The sequence below is a fragment of the Filicampus tigris genome, chromosome 4 (assembly GCF_054856515.1).
Source record: "Filicampus tigris isolate MCC_2025a chromosome 4, RoL_Ftig_1.0, whole genome shotgun sequence".
Classification (NCBI taxonomy): Eukaryota; Metazoa; Chordata; class Actinopteri; order Syngnathiformes; family Syngnathidae; genus Filicampus; species Filicampus tigris.
This window is the reverse complement of record NC_141220.1, coordinates 3,653,097-3,666,750: the sequence shown is the minus strand read 5'-3', so window position 1 is coordinate 3,666,750 and position 13,654 is coordinate 3,653,097. Positions and strand designations below refer to the sequence as shown.

The following is a 13,654-nucleotide window of genomic DNA, read 5'->3' as shown; positions in this document are numbered from 1 at the left end:
GCTAACAGTAATCTCGTCTCTCTTCACCACCTCCAGCCCACTGCCTTCCTTTGCTTGCCACCTGTCTGCCCCTTGAACTGGACTCAGCCTTGCCCGTTCCCTTCTGCTTCTGATCAAGACCCATCCTATCCAGCCAGCAACATTCCTGCATTCAACAATAAATAACTCATTATCATACTGCATTTGGGTCCTCCTCACAACCTGCAATCCTAACACCTAATTTATTCCGGTGTCACTTTAATCTGTGTTGGGATATATTGTGTGGCCAGATTTTGACCTGATTGGTTGGCGACTAGTCCAAGGTGCACCCTACCTCTCACCCAAATTGACTCCAGTAAGAATAAGCGGAACAGAAAATGGATGGATTTATGGATTTGCTCTATGTTGACTTTGTCATGTATTGATGTATGCCATTTCAGTGCTAGCCTAATGTATTTCCTGTAAGACTATGTATAATGTATTGTTACAAAACAACGCCCTTTTTGCTGTTGCTGTTCTCCATGGGCAAGGAGCACACTGTATGGCCGCATTTTGACGAGAGGATTTTTTCAATGTTGACTTCATTGGGTACTGAGAATGAACAGTGTGCAACTCCGAATACACATCATGAAAAGGCTGATGCCAATTTTAATATTTGGTAGAAAAAAATTCTGGTTAGAAATTAAACGGATGATGAATTTATTTATTTAAGTATATCATGAATAAAATAATTTTTTTGGTCACAACAACAAAGAAGTTTATTACTGGCAGGACATTTTACTGTTTTACAGTACTGGTATTTGATCCTTTAGTAGTTCAAAACCAATGCTGCGGACCGACACCATTACCGATAATGACACAGATATCATCAGTATTTTTTGCATTCATTAACTATTGCAGTCTTTTGTTACACTTGTCCCAGCTTTTTTGTAAACATTTTACAGGCATCAAATTAAAAACGAAATAATATTTGTTTTGATATTTCTGAGATTTAGTTGTGACATAGTGTGACATGCGTCATCAGATATGCAGGTACAGAAAGAAAACAGTCTGAAAAGCTGAAAAAGCTTTTGTCAATTTATGTAGGATGGATCTCATCTCATGAATGTGACTGAAGCGATAACTGGTCATTATTTGTTCCCTAACTGTTTTGCTTCTTTGCCATAGATCACTTTTGGAGCACAACGTGAATTTTGATGGACACACTGAGAGATTGCAGAGATTGAGTTTGTGGCTGCCAAATCTGCATCGCTGTAGGGTGGTCCAAACCTAGTGGTTCCCTGATTGACTGTTAGCTTTCACCAAAAGACTCTACTTAGAGTGAAAATACTGAGTGACTTAAGTCAGTTGTACAAACCCCAGTCCTAATGAAGTTGGGGCATTGTGTAAAATGTAAAACAAAAACAAAAAAGGGTACAATGATTTGCAAACCATTTTCAATGAATATCAATTGAATACACTACAAAGACAATGTATTTAATGTTCAAACTGATACCTTATTGTTGTTGTCGTCGTTTTTTGCAAATGTTCCTTTACTTTTATTTTAACATAGTACTTAACCTTTAATAAGGGGTCAACGTAACTATGAAAGCGTGAAATAAACTGGTGAATATAAAGAATAAATAAACTCTGTTTTGAACAATGTGCTTAGTAGGGCTGGGCAATATGTCTGAAAAACTGTCACATTTTCAGTGTTTCATATCAGTCGATATTGATAATTATTGATTTTGTTTTAAACCTATTTAAAAAAAAAATAGTACACTGTTTTTGTGTACATCGTTATGTACATCTACAATTGTAAGGTAAAACTCGACCATGCAAAGCAAAAGCTATATATCACAGGTATCAAGCGCCGGTCCTGGAGGGCTGCATGATTTCTAATTCTCCCTGCTGCAACACACTTGTTTCTAATGATCAGGATAGTATCAGGCTCCTTCAGAGCTTGCTGATGAGCTGATCATTGGAATCAGGTATGTTGCAGCAAGGAGTGATGGAAAACATGTAGGAAAGCGGCCCTTGAGGACCCGAGTTTGACACCAATGCCATATGTTAACAACACTCAGGAATACCGCTGGCTTCTCTGGGTCTCAGTTCATTTGAGACGAATTAATGTAGGGGTCTTCAATCCTGTTCGTTGAGAGCCGGTGTCCTGCCTGTTTTACATCTCTCCCTGCTGAAACAGACCTGATTCAAATGATCAGATAATCAGCAAGGTATGCAGATGCTGGATAACGATCCTGATCATTTGAATCAGGTGGTGTGTGTTGGAGTAGGAAGAGATGGAAAACAGGCAGGATGTCGGACCTCGAGGAACGGGATTGAAGACCCCAGGACTAAAGTGGAAAAGTGTGTTGCGGTCTGACAAGTCCACATTTCAAATTGTTTTTGGAAATCATGGTCATCGAGCCAAAGAAGGAAAGGGCCGTCCAGAGTGTTAGTAGCACAAAGTTCAAAAGCCAGCATACGTGATGGTGTGTATTAGTACCCAATCCATAGGTAACATGCACCTTTGTAAAGACACCATTAATGCTGAAAAGTAAATACAGGTTTTAGAGCAACATGTGCTGCCATCCAAGCAATGTCTTTTTCAGAGACATCCCTGCTTATTTGAGCAAGGCAATGCCAAGCCACATTCTGCACGTGTTACAACAGCGTGGATTCATAGACAGCCAGCAGTCCCGACCTATCTCCCACTGGAAATGGGTGGTGCTAGACCCAGGACGGTTGAGCAACTGAAGTTGTACATCAATTAAAAATAGAATTAAATGTATAAAGTTTCAACAATTACTGTCCTCAGTTCCCAAACACTTATTGAGTGTTGTTATAAGGAAAGGTGAAAGGTAACATTGTAAACATGCCAGTGTCCCAGCATTTTTCGACAGGGTAGCAGGTTTATGAGTTTGAACATTAAATATCTCGTAATTGTAGTTTATGCTATTGAATATAAGTTGAAAATGACTTGCAAATCATTTTATATTGTTTTTATTTATGTTTTTCCACAACATCCAAACTTCATTGGAAGTGGGGTTTGTACTTCTTATTTTCGAATTTTGGTAAAATGTTGGCGGCATGGTGTACGAGTGGTTAGCACGTCCGCCTCACAGTTCAGAAGTCGTGGTTTCGAACCCGGCTGCGGCCTTCCTGTGTGGAGTTTGCATGTTCTCCCCGTGCCTGCGTGGGTTTTCTCCGGGTACTCCAGTTTCCTCCCACATTCCAAAAACATGCATGGTAGGTTGATTGGACACTCTAAATTGCCCCTAGGTGTGATTGTGAGTGCAGATGTTTATTTGTCTCTGTGTGCCCTGCAATTGGCTGGCAACCAATTCAGGGTGTCCCCTGCCTACTGCCCGAAGACAGCTGGGATAGGCTCCAGCACGCCCGCGACCCTTGTGAGGATAAGCGGATTCGATAATGGATGGAAAAATGTTGTGATTCTCCAGTCCATTTTCGTGCCGGTAGAACCGCGTGAAGGCGGGCACCCCTCCTCATTGACAACTAACTTTAGTAGTGTGACGGCTGCCCGCACCCCGGCCTGGAACATTAGCTTTCATCGCATTACGTGTGCTGTCCGACACCCGATAGTCGATAGATACCTATAACGACGAACAATAACAGTAACTGAAATACAGTGGAGTTAATAACTGCAAATGCAATTGCTCTGTTGACATTATAGAATACAAAATTCCTACAAATGACTATTACTGTAGAAGTGATAAGTACATGAGTCATAAATTTAGCTGAGTAAACACTGTGCTCTTTTACACTGCTCTACTACATTGCTCCACTAAAGACTCCAATAGACCTACTTATATAATTAACCTTCAATAGGCGCTTCTAAAAATGTCTGCAAAATTAAATCCAAACAAATCAAATATGATGTCCGTAGGCTTTGTAAACACCTCGACAATGACAGGATCCTATTATGGCATTATGCATGCCAGATGGATGCCCAATACATTACTGATGCCATTATTCTATAGATGATTTTCCAATCTATATGTTCCCAACCTTTAATGACACAGTTACCCAAACATGGTCAGCTCCTTTAATGGCAGCATCGACAAGACAAAAAGGCTCTAGTGCCTGCAGGCTGTTGCGCGTTGGTGCGTCTGTGTGGGTGTGAGTATGTCTGTGAGCTGATACACAGTACATCTTGTCGGACTTGGATGTGCAGAACATGACATTATGCTTTATTAGAAAGAATATTCTATTATTTTGATCGTATACGCAATTTTAGAGCCTCCGTTCATCCGCCAACTCGCAGCTTCTTTGAAAAATGAGATTAGCACACACAAATATGTCACCAGGCAACGCACTCACTCAAAATGCGTTTCGTCCACCTTGGCTCCACCACCTTGCCTTCATCTCTTTCAGTTCTGTTCTCCCTTCGCCTGTTGTGCTTTGGTATTCATTGTGCTGCATTACTGGTGAATCCACGTGTTCTCTGTTTATTATCAAAAAGAGGAGGGAGCGTAATAGACAGCGACGCTCTCTCTCGCTCTCTCTCCTCGTGCACCCATTGCACAGACAGACCCACACACCCTCAGTTACATACACTCCTCCAATCCTCAGCAGCCTCAAGGAGATACACTCGACAAGACCAACATTGCAGAATCTACCGATCAGAGAAATTCCTCGCAACACCACAGGTATCATGACGCTTTATTTCTTCACTCAATGACATTAGCTTCAATTGATTTCTGATCATGAGGATGATATATGAAATGACATATCCTGGAAGGTGAACATGAAGCTGTGGTGCTCTGGCATGTATATGGTTGAGGACAACAGGAGGGTGTCATTTTGATGTGATGCACGACGTGTGAAAATCGCTGCAGATTTTTTGCAGCCCAGACTCCTGCCACAGCACTCCATAAACACCTCTCAATGCCAGACTGCATTGGCATGAATAGGGTGTTGACAGAGAATTTATTGAACTATGGAGCACAACAGTGCACCATCAACAGCATATAGCTGCCGTTCAACATAAAACAAAGCTGCTAATGTGAAACAATCTCATGGAACACTGTTAAAATTGCTGTCTTATGTAAAGCTCTTTCCAAGGAAATGCCACATTCATTCTATTGGCATATTATTTACATGATTTAAAATTGTTTTAGTTTAATGCAGGGCGAAGAATGATTGTGGATTTGATTTTTTTAACAGTTTTAGTTTTCATAGTTGATTTAACCAACACACAGAACCTTTTTCTCATTTCGTAGCTGTAAAAAAAACCAAAATCATGTTCAATTCTGTGCTGGCTGCACTTTTGTCACATGAAATTGTCACTGAAGTTGAGCCTGTCATCTCATTGCAGATCTGTTTTTTTGGGAGCTTGAAGTTTATAAATAGATTCATAAAGAGTAATACCCTTCTGTTTCTGCTCCAACACAAAGCTTCACGGAGCCAGTGAGTGATTACACCCGACCACTGTTCTACATACACCATGTATAGAGAACAGTGACTCTCGTGTTTATCGTAGCACTCAATGTGGAAAAGCTGGAATGTTACAATAGACAACAGTACTGTGCTTAAAATCTTTAGACCACCAGTGATTGTTGTTGACCATATATAATCAGATTGTCACTTAGAGTAGAGCTTGGACCGGTTTTGTTTTTCCATACCTACACTACAGTATGTTAGTTATCAGACTGCTTGCGTGGCTTATAGGATGATTCACAGGCAGGAATCACCTCAGTTTCCTTGATGTGATTTCTGGAGCTGCACCTTTATCCAGATCCTCGTCAAAAATGTATGAGTGTTCATTGGCTGATATGCCACCCAAACTTTTGTGGAAACTGTTTTTATATTTAAAATTGTTGATAACTTGTGGCTGCACTACTATGTGCTGTTTTAGTATTTTTATGTCAAATGGACTACTACTGGAAGGGTAATTAAAAGAACAAAGCCAATGATGGGCTGACTGTTATTTCAGAACAGCTAAACACATTTATTAGATGATTTGTCATAAAAACAAGAAGAGACTGTCTCACATTAAAAAAAGAATGGTGCAATGCATAGTCTTTCAGTTTCAGTGAACCCTCTAAGTCACTGGTATCAAACCCAAGGCCCAGATACAGTCCACCACATCATTTTATGTGGCCCATGAAAGCAAATCATGTCAACTTCCATGATCCTTTTTGAAATTTGCAGCGACATTTCAATTTGTTATGCCTTATAAGTAATGGTGAGATTTTGCAATATTTTTTGTTACCCTACCTACACAAACTTGAACAATAATTAACAAACTAATATCCTTGACTTCTGATTTCAAAACAAGTAATCCATCAATTTGTTGTGTACATGTACAGTAATGATATGATGAACCGATTAAACCATACCATACTGTACATTCACACTGACGGACAGTTTAAAGTAGAGGGAATTTTTAAACGATTGTTTTGAATGGCCCCTCCATGAACCATCACCTTACCGCGGTGGAGGGGTTTGCGTGTCCCAATGATCCTAGGAGCTAAGTTGTCTGGGGCTTTATGCCCCTGGCAGGGTCACCCAAGGCAAACAGGTCCTAGGTGAGGGACCAGACAAACGGCTCTCGCACCCCTTATAATGAGCAACAAAATCGGACTTCATTTTCCCTTGCCCAGACACAGGTCACAAGGACCCCCTTCTGGAGCCAGGCCTGGAGGTGGGGCTCGTTGGCAAGCGCCTGGTGGGCGGGCCTGCACCAATGGGGCGCGGCCGGCCTCTGCCCGAAAAGGTAACGTGGGTCCCCCTTCCCATGGGCTCACCACCTGTGGGAGGGGCCAAATGGGTTAGGTGCACTGTAAGGTGGGCAGCGGCAAAATGCAAGGACTTTGGCGGTCCAATCCCCAGATACAGAAACTAGCTCTTGGGACATGGAATGTCACCACTCTGGCAGGGAAGGAGCCCGAGCTGGTGTGTGAGGCAGAGAAGTTCCAACTAGTAATGGTCACCGCCACACAGGTTGGGCTCTGGTACGAGTCCACTTGAGAGAGGTTGGACACTCTTCCACTCTGGAGTTACACAAGATGAGAGGCGCCGAATAGTTGTGGACATACTTATTGCCCGCTGGCTTGGCGCCTGTTCATTGCGGTTTACCCCGGTGGAAGAGAGGGTAGCCTCCTTCTGTCTTAGGGTGAGGGGACGGGTCCTAACTGTTGTTTGTACCTATACACGAAACAGCAGTTTATAGTACCCACTCTATTTTGGAATCCATTGGGGGGTACGGGGCTGGGGGGTGTTCCCTACCCCTGCAATACCCCATTAATACTGTGTATAGTGGAGATGGGGTGCTCTGGACCTCAATTCACAATGATGTGAGTCGATGTGGAGAATAATTCAAAGACCTAACCCTAACCCTGAGAAATCAGTCGTTAAAAAGCTCCTCTGTGGAAAAGGCCCGGAGGTGGATGAGATCTGCCTAGAGTTCCTAAAGGCTCTGGATGTTGTGGGGCTGTCATGGTTAACATGTCTCTACAACATTGCGTGGACATCGGGCACAGTGCCTCTGACTGGCAGACTGGGGTGTTGGTTCCCTTTTTTAAGAAAGGGAACCGGAGTTTGTGTTCGAATTACAGAGGAATCACACCCCTCAGCCTCCCTGGTAAGGTCTATTCAGGGGTGCCGGAGAGGAGGGTCTGTCGGGAATAGCAATGGAGAAGCCATGTGATTTTTGTCCCTGAAACAGTGGACCAACTCTACACCCTTGGCATGCCTTCATTTGGACCACATCTTCAGGGCTGGAGACAAGTCAGCCCGGAGATGCCATCAAGTCTACTACAGCCTCACTTCAAAACATTGTAATCACCAGGTGACCCCTGCCATTTGACTTAACAAGGACATGCTAGGACTCAGGAAGACCCAAAATCCTAATAAGGAGCCACTTGTCGTCACCTGAAAACCTCTCAAGACAACGGATGTGGATTCGAACGGCCTTAAAACAGACTTTTTGGAGCCTCCTCAGCAGGGGGGCCAGCCCGACGAACATTGACAATGCTGGATGAAGACCGACACAGAGAGGTCGACATGGGAACTGCAGCATTAAACTTCCTATGCTTTTGATCAATCAAAATTACCTTGAAATGAAACATATTTGAATGTATGTTTGTGTATCCTGATAACTTTGCACTGATTAATCTGCTTCTCTATGGTAATAATCATTTTCCTGGTCTGGTTTATGAGTGTAGATATAGGCTTAAACTCACATTTTTGACTCCTAAACTTTGGACGCAGTCAGAACGAGATGTTTCCAGCTGAAGTATGAAAATTGATGCCCGTTATGAATTGTGAAATGGTTTTAAACAAGACAATTTAATAGACTCAAATCTAACTTTATTGTCATGAATTGAGGCTCACCTGAAACCTGAACTTAAGGCGATAAAAAGGCCTGTCCTTTGTCTCACTCTATCTCTCAATTTGATGCTCTCTCAAAAGAATCTCTTCAAGAATTGGTTCTTCGAAAATCTCGCCGTCTCCAAAACATGAGATCCTCCTTTCGAAAGAAACTTCTCAACTTCTTTGGCTGCATTTTTGATTGCACTCCCACGCATTGAAAATCACCCGCGGTCGATTGGCACAAAGCTGAAAAGTGGAGTCCTCCAAACCTTCGTTGCCACACACGTGGTAGATGCACCAAACTCAGGCGGGGCAGCAAACGCTGAAGCAACACGCCAGTGTTGCCCCCTTTTGGAGCCCGACACCGCGCAGCGGCCAGACTCCATGAGAACCCAACCAAGCTTTGGTCCAAGCAGCCTTCTTCTATTTTTCCTTTTTTTGGTTGTTCTTCTTGGCTGGGGGGTTGCAGCCGGAAGGGTACCCAGGTCAAGGGTGGAGTGTCGCAGCCGGATGGGCAAAAAAGGGTCAAGTGCCCAGCTCTGCCTGTCTGTGAATTTTAGCATTTTATGTTAGCATTAAGCGAGCAGAAAATGACATGGTTTGGTTGACCATTTTGGTGTTTGAAAACACAATGTTTAATTCTCTTGTCATATGTCTGTTTGTATGCGCTGCTGCCCAGTGTGTGTTATAAAGTAACTGATTTTTTGAGTTATTACTATCATAACATCTATGTTGATTTCTATTGGCCCATCTATGGCGTTTTGCATATGTTAGCAATAAGATAGTGAAAGATGAAGCAATATTGGTTGGTTGAAAATGTGGCTGTTTAAATGTACAATATTGAATTCTGTTTTATGTCCGTTTCACAGTAAACTTCAACAGGGAGCAAATAAACAGCTTGAAGCAAGCATGTGCTGCCTCTGATTTGGAGAATTGTGCAAGCGAGAGATTCTTCTTTTCATTTCCTGAAAGTGATGTTATATTTTCTTGTTCCTCAATGGCCAGAGAGTGAGAACAGGCAATAAGGGATGCTTTAAAAGAGTGATTCTCAACTGATCGGTCAGGCCCCAAAATTGGGTCGCAGACCTGTTTTGGTTTGGCCGCAGACAGCTAGTAAAAAATTACATCTATTTTTATTTTTATTTTTTTCTGAACAGTACTAAGGAGTACTAAATTGCCACAGAGAACACACAATATTGGGTCGGCATCAGGAAATCTTACTCTCTTGTGCTCTAGCCATTAGCTACTCTGTAAACAAAAATCAGTGCATGTAAGCCTTTGGCTAGTGGACGTCATAGCTAGCAATATGCTTTTGGTGGTATGTCAAACTCATTTCAAACACTGTTTAAAAATGTAACAAACTTAGAGGCTATTTTTAAATGAACAATAAAAAAAGCTTTCTTAACTTCTATGTTTAATGACATGCGAGTCCCATGGTGAGAATAATTTTTTTTATCTTTATATCATGGATTTTGCTGCTTACCTCTTATTCCACAAATACAATATTAATCAGAATGCCGTGTTTAGATTTGTGGAGGTACATTGAAGAAATTATTGTAAAGAACATTTTTGGGTTGACTTCCCTTTAACTCATTACTAACTGAACATACTGGGGAGTTTCTTAGGCCTTTGCACTCCAGTTAGTAACATTTTGGGGTTTGGAAAGGAAAGTTACTTTGCTTCCTCAGTGATGGGAGGGCAGGTAACACAAGTATTCATACGTGTTTGTATTACTTACATATACTCAGTGGTTTTAAAGCTTTGCAAGATTGTAAACTTGCTCATAGTTTTGTTTGGAAAAAAATCATGTTGCTACTTGAAGCCCACTTTTAGCTCCCAACTCTACCCCTCCTCCACTGCATGGCATTTGGAACAGCTGAACAATGGACGTTGGCTGTGTGTGAGCTGCTCGGATAAGTATTGTTATTAACGTGTTTAGCATGCTGATAACGTCCCTCTATGCTAGATGCCACTTAACATGACCTCCAGCCTCCTTTAACTAGTTTTACTGCATGGTGTAGTGTTCTTATATGATAACACTTGAGTCCAATATAACTTGCCTGCCTGTTCTTGTGCACACTGGGACTTGATAAACTTGCGTAAGTACAGTTTTTGTAAAAATTATGGAATAACATGCCAGTTTAGTTTGCACCTTGTTTGCTGTTTCTGGTTGACCACTAGTACAATTTTACTACGCATTAAATTACACACGGTTATGATGGAATACCGAAGCCAGTACTTTTTGGGGTATGGACTGAATTGGGTCGATACTACCGAGTAGCAACTGACGTGAAACCAAACAGTGCCATGTTTCGGTTCTGTAGCGAGTCTTTTTATGTTACGACAGTACGGGAGTAGAAGATTTGTCAATTTTCCATGGTGCACTGCTGCAGGGGTAAATAATGAAATAATGCTAAGAAATCCCTTTAAAACTCCTCGTGGTTACGAAGTAATCATGGAGAGGGCAAAAACAGGCCAAAAACACAACCATCTATTTCAAAACAGTTCTTAAGCTTCAACAAGCACTGGAACAGATCACTTAAATAAGACTGGGAGGAAAGCCAGGGCCACTGAGATACAAAATTCCTGCTTGGTAGCAACCTATACTTGGCATGATTGTAGCCAGGACAATTTTTTTCCCGAGGCCCAAAGAGGCCCTCAGCAGGGCCCTAAGAGGGCAACCATGTGTTTAAATATTTAGTTCTTTCCTCATTTATCTAAAATCCAGGATAGTAGCTATAGCCATGGTTTCGTGTTCTTCTCTTGTGCATTCAATGCCACAGTGAAACTGGTACATGCACTTGACAGCCGTTTTGACTGGTACATTACATAAAAACAAAAAAGACAAACAATTACAAACTTAATTTGTTTGTTTTTTAATTTAAAACTAATGCCATTATACTAATGCAATCATTTGATTTTTTTTCTTTCAAAGCATGATGTTCTTTGTAAGATTGTTCTAGGATGAGGAGTTTGGTACTCAAGAATACTTTTGTACAGTATATTAGCACAATCCACACTTGTGCCACAAATGCAGAAGTAATAGAGTAAATAAAAGAAAAAACAAGAAGCAAGGAATGGTTTTGCAGAAAAAAAGATGGCATAGATAATCGGTGAATGTTCCCCGAGCTCAACTGCTTGTTTGGTTGTTGTAATATTTGTTAATAATATTAACAATATATTATTAACAGTTAATTATGTTTGTAATAATTGTCTGGGGTGCTTTCACACTTATACTTGTTTGGCTTTCTTTGGTCAGAATCAGTTGATGGGTTTGCTTCCATGGCATGGTGAGTCTTTTGTTTCAAATATGGCTCAGGGGGGTGGGTGCTCGTGGAAGTTGGTGGAAGTTGGTAGATGGAAATGCGAACGGAAGCCCGTTTAAAATGATGAGTGGACCGACCAATAGGCGATTACTAGTTGGCCTGCCCGAACAAAAAGGCGGATAGACGGACGAAGGAAGGGAACCCCGGCTACAGATGGAAGGCGATAAACCAGGCCTCGCCAACGCACGGCTCGCGAGCCGCATGCAGCTCTTTGGCCGGTTTCATGCAACTCCTGATGCCCTTTTCGAAAATGACCTTAGCTGGGCGCAGCTAAGATAAAATTTCCTTGCTATTGTCCTGATCTTGTTTTGCTGCAGAAATAATGAGCCGTTCTTCTTAAAATATAATTTTACTTGCCAGTGTGGCCTTTCAGCACCTCACTTCCGGGTTTGTGTTTCACGGCCAATCGATTGGCTGCGTAACCCACGTGATAATTTGACACATCTGAAGAAATGTACTGATGATTGGCTCTCCTGCAGAACTACACTATGTACACAAAAGCCAGCCATGTGCGCTCGGAGCTACGGTACATTATGTTCAGATAAAAAAAAAAAGACTATAGATATGTCACCGCAATGTGCCGTCATCTGGCGGGGAGCAATGTCCGTGGTTGAGACTTCCACTTTGCCCAACTTCCACCTCTTGCCTTGGCCAACACATCAGAGATAAGTTGCCCTCCAAATTAAAGCATATCAGTAAGCACATAAAAATAAACTAACAAGGTGGTTATTGTATGTATTGTTAATTGGCTTGTTCTTTACACTCTAAAAACAGTTGGGTTAAAAATAACACAATTTTGGGTCAAATAAGGGCCGATCCTCTACTTGGGTCAATTTGACCCAACTTTCTAAGCAGAGAAATCACTATCAGTAGACAGTATCACATTTCTAATGTTAAGAAAAAGAAATATGATACTGTCAAATTAGTGACCGACCGTGTACTGTGAACCTTACAGCAATATAGTGAGACTTACTGCAGTGTTGCACTCTAAAAACACTTGGGTTAAAAATAACACAGTTTTGTGTCGAAAATGGACCGATCCATTACTTGTGTCAATTTGACCTAACTTTCTGGGTTGCTTTTGCAGAAAACTGTTTTGCACAAAGCAACGCAAGAAGGTGGGTCAAATTGACCCAATTAGTGGATCGGTCCATGACAGAAAAAAAGTTTGGGGCCACTGGTGTAGTGGTCCCACACACCGCATTTTATCATTATATTATATACATTTACGATTATACATGAACGCATCCTACAAAACGGCGACCTATCTTGGGCCCTGTGAGCTTGTGGGCCCTTGGGCGACCGCTCCTTTGCCCCTGCTCTGGCTCCGCTACTGGTGGTTGGCCACCCCTGTGATAAACGGACCAGGAAATTATAGTAAAATGCCCAGCTCTGCAAATGAGTATGGTGTAAGATACCCCCTCCTTTTTGTCACTGTCACACAAGTGTAAAGAGATGTTAAACACTGTAAACCATAAAATCATTGAAGCACCTTTAATAACAAGTGATGACAGCTATAGCCTATCCATAAAAACATCTCTCTTCATTATCGCATTATGTTTCTTATCTTTCGAACGTATTGGAGCAAACTTTATCTTGTTTGAGTCTAATTTCTCAGCACAAAATTATATGACCTGAAGGTGACATTTAAAAAAGTGTGCTATATTACTGTATAAAAAAAGAAAATTTTATTTTATGTTATCTATTTACAGTATGTTGCTTACTTTATCCAGCTTGGGTTCCATCTGTCTGTTTTTATTGTTTCGCCATCTGAAAAGAACCTATCCAACATAACCACACTTATTATCGTAAGTTAAGTGTTTTTGGTAAAGAACTTTGGTGTTCGCAATTATATTACAGTAGTAGATTGAGTTGAGCAGTGGGGATTAGGTTATTTTGGGAACAAGTATGCCTTTCTTTTCTCATTTTTATGGCATCATGTCATTTTCCCTGGTCATGAAATCCTAACTTATCGGCTGTGCTGTATAATGACTGATGTCTATTTCATCCAATGATGTCATGTGATATGATGT

General features: G+C 41.5%; 1 protein-coding gene across 4 annotated transcripts in view; it reads left to right on the top strand.

Moving 5' to 3' along the window:
* Positions 1-4,480: 4,480 nt before the first annotated feature.
* Positions 4,481-13,654, top strand: part of ndrg4 (NDRG family member 4) — a 68,654-nt gene continuing 59,480 nt past the window's right edge. Inside the window, exons 1-2 of one of the 4 annotated variants that reach the window (XM_086028039.1) lie at positions 4,481-4,628; positions 6,585-6,697. The gene's annotated coding sequence lies outside the window, so the exon portion shown is untranslated. The remainder of the gene's footprint in view (positions 4,629-6,584; positions 6,698-13,654) is intronic. The other 3 variants (XM_086028037.1, XM_086028034.1, XM_086028036.1) reach the window with 3 other exon arrangements.